Raw genomic sequence first — 7,848 nt, 5'->3', positions numbered from 1 at the left:
CATCCTCCCTAATTTTCAGTTTGTTGCGGAATTTTGTATTAGTCATAGCTGCATTTTAGAAATGTAGAAAGTCCAGCCCTTTCATTGTCCTCTAAAATTGGACTATATCATTTGTTCTTATCTTTATTTTGGCTCAGTTTCAGCAAATCACTTAAATCTGCGCTTAACTTTAGTAACTGGGACTACTCGTGCTGAAAATTACGTATGTTAAAGTGCTTTGCTCAATAAAACTACTTATATGCTTCAGTGTTTTGCAGAATTAGGGGTCTTTGTAGCTGGTCTGTTTTAAAGCTTCCATTTCCCTTATGTGAGCATTTAATTTTTATTGTTCTCTAAACGAGTAGTCTTAGCTGCTTTTACTTAACAGTATTTCATTTTAAAATGAAAATTTGTGATCATCTTAATAATGATTAGTGCTACTCTCTATTGTTGCCACTTGGGGTACAGCTACACAGGGATAAAAGACCCACAGCATGGCCGTGGTTGACGTGGGTCAGCTGACTTGGGCTTTTGGGCTAAAAGTTGTTGTGTAGGTGGTTGAGCTCAGGCTGGAGTCAGCTCTGGGACCCTCCACCCTCACAGGGTCCCAAAGCTCAAGCTCCAGCCTGGGCCCAAATATCTACATAGCAGTTTTTCAGCCTGAGCCTGTCAGCTGACTGGCCAGCCATGGGTTTTTATACCTTGTAGACATACCCTTGAATGCTGACACATGATGAAACACCACCTCACAGGAGAAACTAAAGCATAACATGATAAAACTCAATGGAGACCCAACGGCAGTGTTTTACTGCAGTTTAAGAAGGGGAAAAATTAAATTCTTTCACTTGGGAAATTTAAATCACAAAGTTCAAAAGCTATTTTCCTAATAATTAAGCATGTCACCCCTTTCTAATAAATGAAGTAAAACTGAACTTCAACTTCCATGTGCTCCAACTGCACAGAGGAGCTTTCTACTATGGAAAGTGAAGAATAATCTACACTATGTTTCAATAATGGCTATTTATAGTGTAAACATTGAGAGGTGTGGATTCTGGGTAGTTTCAAAAATAAATTATCAATCATGCCAACAGCTCCAGTATTGTTTTCCAGAAATATTGTAGCTGTCATTTCAAGATATACTTGTTTCAAAAGTGCTCCAATACTGCATAGTATATTGGGAATGGTACAATAAAATTGCTCAGAAGACCTTAAATAAGAAATGGCTGGCAAGTTACTATTCCACTGTAAGTTATTTGTGTGTTAAATCTCAAAAGGTGTAAGCTAATATCTAAAAGACCTTTTCATTGGTGCCTACCTGTTAAATAGATCTTTAAATGTGCAATTCTATAGGAAGAATTGAGGAGTTGTTGACTCAAGTCCAAACATTAGATTAACATCAAATTATATTTTTTTTAAAAATCAAATGCCCTAAAGTTTTAGTTGAGACTTTAATATGGAAATTCAGTTTATGGTTTCCTAACTCACCTGTGTTAACTGCATGCATCCATTTCAATAGTTACCATATAATTGTGCTGTGGGGGGCCACCACAATCTGCCTGAGCATTAGGGCTGCCAAAAGTTATGGGATCCTTCATGGGCCTTGCCCTGCTACCGTGTTTCCAGAGTTGCATGCAAAGTGCTAGCTTGCTGCTTCCAAGGAAGCCTCTTCCAGATTCTGAGGCAGCAGATAGATATAGGAGCAGCTGCCTTGTATAGTGTTTGAGGTTACAACTTCAAGCTCCCCTTTTTTGCTACAGAACTTACATCAGCTCCCATAAATGGGTAACATGTTTATTTTGGGGGGAATGCTGAGATGATTAGCCAGGAAGTAGGGGAGGAAGAAGATAAAAGAAATTAAAGCCCTCAAATCTTTCCTCCCAAAATATTAAATTAACAAGTGAGAGAAAATAAGAGTGGAGCTAGTTCACATATGTGTGTCACCCATCTACGCAGCCTTTGGAAGGTAGGGATCGAGAGGGCTCCAACAAAATGGGTTGTGAATTATAAGATTAAAGTGGAGTTTCTTTTATGTTGTATTACTGGCAGGAGATTGTCTCCCTGCTTACTGTGTGATTCTGTACTCAAAAGCTATTATAGGCAGGGCTGATACTACTTCCTCTTAAGGCTGCCTGATACTTCCTATTATAAGATCCTGTGTTCAGTTGCTTAAACTTTGCCAAACTTCAACTCTTCAGAGTGAAATTTTCCAAGGCAGGTGTCAGCCTCAGGCTGAATATCTTTGGAAAATGTCAGACAAAACTGTTCTGTTTCCAAGAAGAAGGTTAGAGATTAGTACAATTTGCCCATATTAAATTGTGGAAACCTTTTCTTTGAGATGGTCTAGCACCTCCAGGCCATAGAGTTGGGCTTTTGCCATGCCTGTGAAAATTCACCTAAATTTGGCCAAGCGTTTGAAAAAATGCAGTTTGCACATTCTTGGGGTGATGTGGGAGCTTGGCAGCTAAATTCCCTAAAGTTTCCATTTGTGCTGAGCAGGACTTTCCCTGCAGTTGTAGCTGTGGACTCTCGCTTGTGCTGTCAGTACCTTCCCTGATGACACAGCCACCATGGAGGAGGAAGTTAACTGCTTTGAATGTAAAAGGGGAAAGAGCCACAGGTTTTTTTGGAGATGGGGGAGATTTGGAAAAGGATCCTTTGTGAAGGGGAGAGTGACAGGCTGGATTAGGACCCTGGGACTATGAAAAGAATTCTGAGGAGTGGAAACTAATTGGGTAGGCAAGATGGGACTGGCATGAGGAGTCAGGGGTATGGAAGTGATAGGATGGGGTATGTCTACACTATGAGAGTAGTTCGATTTTACTTAAAACGAATTTGTGGAACGAATATTACAAAGTTGAACGTGTGTATCCACACTAAGGACAGTAATTCGACTTTCTGAGTCCACAATAACGGGGCAAGCGTCGACATTGGAAGCGGTGCTCTGTGGGCAGCTATCCCGCAGTCCCTGCTGCCCATTGGAATTCTGGGTCGAGCCCCCAATGCCTGCTGGGGCAAAAAATGTGTCGAGGGTGGTTTTGGGTAACTCGTCATTCAGCCGTCACTCCCGCCTTCCCTCCGTGAAAGCGCCGGCGGGCAATCAGTTCGCGCACTTTTCTAGTGACTGACAGCGCGGACGCCACAGCACTACGAGCATGGAGCCTGCTGCGATCATCGCTGCAGTTATGGCCGTTGTCAACACCTTGCACCTTATCATCCACCTTTTTCAGAGGCAGATGCTGAGAAATTGGGTGAGGAGGCTACGGCAGCGCGGTGAGGACATGAAGTCTGAGAGGGGCACAGACCTTTCACAAAGCACGGGACCCCGCACCATGGACATCATGGTGGCAATGGGTCATGTTGATGCTGTGGAATGGCGATTCTGGGCCTGGGAAACAAGCACAGACTGGTGGGACCGCATAGTGCTGCAGGTCTGGGATGAATCACAGTGGCTGCGAAACTTTCGGATGCGTAAGGGAACTTTCTTGGAAGTTTGTGAATTGCTGTCCCCTGCCCTGAAGCACAATGACACCCGGATGCGAGCAGCCCTGACTGTCCAGAAGTGAGTGCCCATAGCCCTCTGGAAGCTTGCAACGCCAGACAGCTACCGGTCAGTCCCAAATCACTTTGGAGTGGGCAAATCTACCGTGGGGGTTGCTATGATGCAAGTAGCCAACGCAATCATTGAGCTACTGCTCTCAAAGGTAGTGACCCTGGGAAACGCGCAGGTGATCATAGATGGCTTCGCTATGATGGGATTCGCTATAGATGGAACTCACATCCCTATCCTGGGGCTGGCCCACCAGGCCAGCCAGTACATTAACCGAAAGGGCTACTTTTCAATGGTGCTGCAAGCACTGGTGGACCATAGGGGACATTTTACCAATATCAAGGTCGGATGGCCGGGCAAGGTTCATGATGCTCGCGTTTTCAGGAACTCTGGTCTGTTTAGACTGCTGCAGGAAGGTATTTACTTCCTGGACCACAAAATAACTGTTGGGGATGTGGAGATGCCTATAGTCATCCTCAGGGACCCAGCCTACCCACTAATGCCCTGGCTCATGAAGCCCTATACAGGCGCCCTGGACAGTGAAAAAGAACTCTTCAACTACCGGCTGAGCAAGTGCAGAATGGTGGTGGAGTGTGCTTTTGGACATGTGAAGGGGAGATGGAAAAGCTTACTGACTCGCTCTGATCTCAGCGAAACCAATATCCCCATTGTTATTGCAGCTTGCTGTGTGCTCCATAATCTCTGTGAGACCAAGGGGGAGACGTTTATGGCGGGGTGGGAGGTTGAGGCAAATCGCCTGGCTGTTGATTACGCCCAGCCAGACAGCCGGGCGATTAGAAGAGCCCAGCAGGACGCGCTGTGCATCCGGGAGGCTTTGAAAGCTAGGTTCCAGAGTGAGCAGGGTAACCTGTGACTATTAAGTTCATTTAAACAGAAGCTGAACCTGCCCCCGTTTCTTTACTCAGTTAATGTTGACTATCCTCTCCAGTTACCAACCCCTTTCCCCCCCCCTTCCAACACACCTTTAAAAATAAAATAAATGAAACTTTGTTCATTAACACCGTTTTCTTTAATAAGGATTTTGCGGTAAAAGGTTGAAACTGGGATGCAGACTGTGGTGGGGAGCGGGTGTAGTGATGGAAAAGACGCTTCTAAACTTGAGGAATGACAGGCTCCTGCTCCTAGAGCGGTCCGCGGTGGTGGACTGTTTGTTTCAACGGAGCCTGCCACCCCTCCTTTTCGGGACTCTGTGTGTGGGGGCTATGTGACTTTGTGGCGGGGGAGGGCGGTTACAGATCCCCTGCTGCGTGGCTCTGTCATTCAGGCTAAGGACCACTGCATAAGATCTGTAACCGCCCTCCCCCGCCACCTACTCACATAGCCCCCCCCACACAGAACATGAAAACCACCTCCCAGACTGACCAGGGTGCCTAGTGCCTGCAATGTGTGTGTGACCTTCTGCTGAACCTGGTAAAGGTGACTGTCCTCTCCAATTACCAACCCCCTTCCCCCCCTTCAAACACACTCTCCTCTAAAAGAACATGACGGAAACAGTAATTAACAGAAACGTATTTTTTATTAACAACTACACGGGATGAAACTGGGATGGGGGCTTGGGTGAGGTGCTTTTGGAGTGAAGGAAAGGACTTATCAAATCTTTGGGAATGAGAGCCTTCTGTTACTTGAGCAGTCTGCAGAGGTGGAGTGACTGTTTTCACGGCCCCTGCCGCCCCTCCTTCTTGGGACTTTTGGTGAGGGGGGGATGGGACTTTGTGGCGGGGGAGGGCAGTTAGAGAGAGAATGCAGCGGGGCTCTGTCCTCCTGCCTCCAGTCCTGCAGAACATCTACAAGGCACCGGAGCATCACTGTTTGCTCCCTCATTAGTCCAAGCAGCGTTTGAGTCGCCTGCTGGTCTTCCTGCCACCACCTGTCCTCCCGTTTGCTGTGTGATCGCTGGTATTGCGACATATTCTCCCTCCACTGGGTCTGCTGTGCCGCCTCGGCTCGGGAGCAGCCCATAAGTTCTGAGAACATCTCGTCCCGTGTCCTCTTTCGTCGCCTGATCTGTGCCAGCCTTTGGGAGGGGGATGCCGGGGTAGCTCGGGAGACACTCGCAGCTGTGGGATGGGAAAAAGGGAGTGAATTCCTCAGAAAGATACAGTTTTGTGAACAATGAATATAGTCTTTCTCTATGAACAAGACCATGCACAGCACCTATCACATGTGCACTCAGTACAAGGTCAAATTTTCGGCCTTCCCATTGAGTGCCTGGGGTCTTGCTATACAGATCACACAAGCGGGGCCGGACAATGGAATTCGGCTAGCAGGCGGACATGGTAAGCCGTAGACTTTTGGCTGCTTAAAGTTTAATTTATAGCAGTGCCCTCCTTTCACGTTCCAAGCAATGCTCCTACCGTTGGCCAGTTCCTGCTGCCGGCAATCCGGCCAGCATGAACTCTGCCCCTGTCCCACCTCCCTTGCGGCTGTCCCCGGGAAAGATCCCTCCATGCTGCCCCTGTCACGCCTCCACCGCATGGCTGTAAACGGCCAGTTACAGTTATGTAAAGGAACAGGCAATCAGTCCCAATACTAACATTCCCCTAATTCAAAGCAGGTCACCATGAGTGATATCACTCTGATGAGGATTTCGGAGACAGAGAAAGATCGCATGCTGTGTGAATGCCAGCAAGCACCAGGGCCGTATGCTGCCATGCTTTGCGAGGCAATGATCCCGGAGTACTTGCTGCTAGCCTGGCGCGGAAAAGTTTCCTACCATGAAGGACGCAATACGGCCACTCTCCCCAGGAACCTGATGCAAAGGCTTTCACAATACTTCCAGGAGACCATCGTGGAGATGTCCCAGGAGGATTTCTGCTCTATCCCCGGACATATTGACAGAATTTTCCAGTAGCTGCACTGGAAAGGACTAAAAACTAAAGCGCCTAGGTCAAACTAATCATGAAAAACCCATTGTTAAGATACCATTCCTATTCTGTTCAAAATAAATGTTTAAAACACTTACCTACTGATGTTTCCCCTGATTCATGGTCTGGGTTACCGCCTTGGGAGGGTTGGTAGGGGATCTCTGTGAGGGTGATGAAGAGATCCTGGCTGTCGGAGAAATCAGCGTTGAAAGCGCTGTCGACTGCCTCGTCCTCCTCATCTCCTTCCTCATCTTCCCCGTCCGCGAACATCTCCAAGGAAGTGGCCGTCGACAATACCCCATTCCTCAGAGTCCACGGACAGTGATGGGGTAGTGATGGCGGCCGCACCTAGAATGGAATGCAGTGCCTTGCAGAAACGGCATGTCTGGGGCTGGGATCCGGAGTGTCCGTTTGACTCTTTGGTCTTCTGGTACCCTTGTCTCAGCTCCTTAATTTTCATGCGGCACTGCGTTGCATCCCGGCTGTATCCTCTCTCCGTCATGGCTTTGGAGATCTTCTCGTAGATCTTCGCATTCCGTTTTTTCGATCGCAGCTCTAAAAGCACAGACTCATCACCCCACACAGCGATCAGATCCAAGACTTCCCGATCAGTCCATGCTGGGGCCCTCTTTCTATTCAGCAATTGCATGGTCACCTCTGCTGGAGAGCTCTGCATCGTTGCCAGTGCTGCTGAGCTCGCCACGATGTCCAAACAGGAAATGAGATTCAAACTGGCCAGACTGGAAAAGGAATTCAAATTTTCCCGGGGCTTTTCCTATGTGGCTGGTCAGAGCATCCGAGTTCGGACTGCTGTCCAGAGCGTCAATAGAGTGGTGCACTGTGGGATAGCTCCAGGAGCTATTAGCATCGAATTACATCCGCACCTACCCTAATTCGACGTGGCCATGTCGAATTTAGCGCTACTCCCCTCATCGGGGAGGAGTACAAAAATCGATTTAAAGAGACCTCTATGTTGAAATAAATAGCTTCGTTGTGTGGATTTGTGCAGGTTTAATTCGAGTTAGCGCTGCTAAATTCGACATAACCTCCTAGTGTAGACCAGGCCAGGGACAGATTGGAGGGAATAGAGCAGAAGTGTCTGTTCCCCGCTACGCTACAGAGCCTAGAACTGAACCAAAGATTCCTGCATCTCATCATTCCGCTGCTGTCAGCAAATATCTGTGAAACCCACAGACAGCGTCTGTCTCTCTCTCTTGTAATGCTGGTCTATGTGGAGGATGACAACCTACCGGTACTATCAATTATTCCTTTAGTTCAACTGGCAGAGGTCTGTGCAGTGAATCTAAAGGTTCCAACCTTTCTGAAAACACACAGGGGCTCAATATGGTTCCACAAGACAGAATTTGATTTTTATTTTGTTTTTTTAATTTAGAAAATTACATTACAAATATATTTAAAATGTTGCAAAGTCAAGCA

This window comes from Malaclemys terrapin, chromosome 2 (genome assembly GCF_027887155.1).
Source record: "Malaclemys terrapin pileata isolate rMalTer1 chromosome 2, rMalTer1.hap1, whole genome shotgun sequence".
Lineage (NCBI taxonomy): Eukaryota > Metazoa > Chordata > Testudines > Emydidae > Malaclemys > Malaclemys terrapin.
This window is presented reverse-complemented; position numbering follows the sequence as displayed.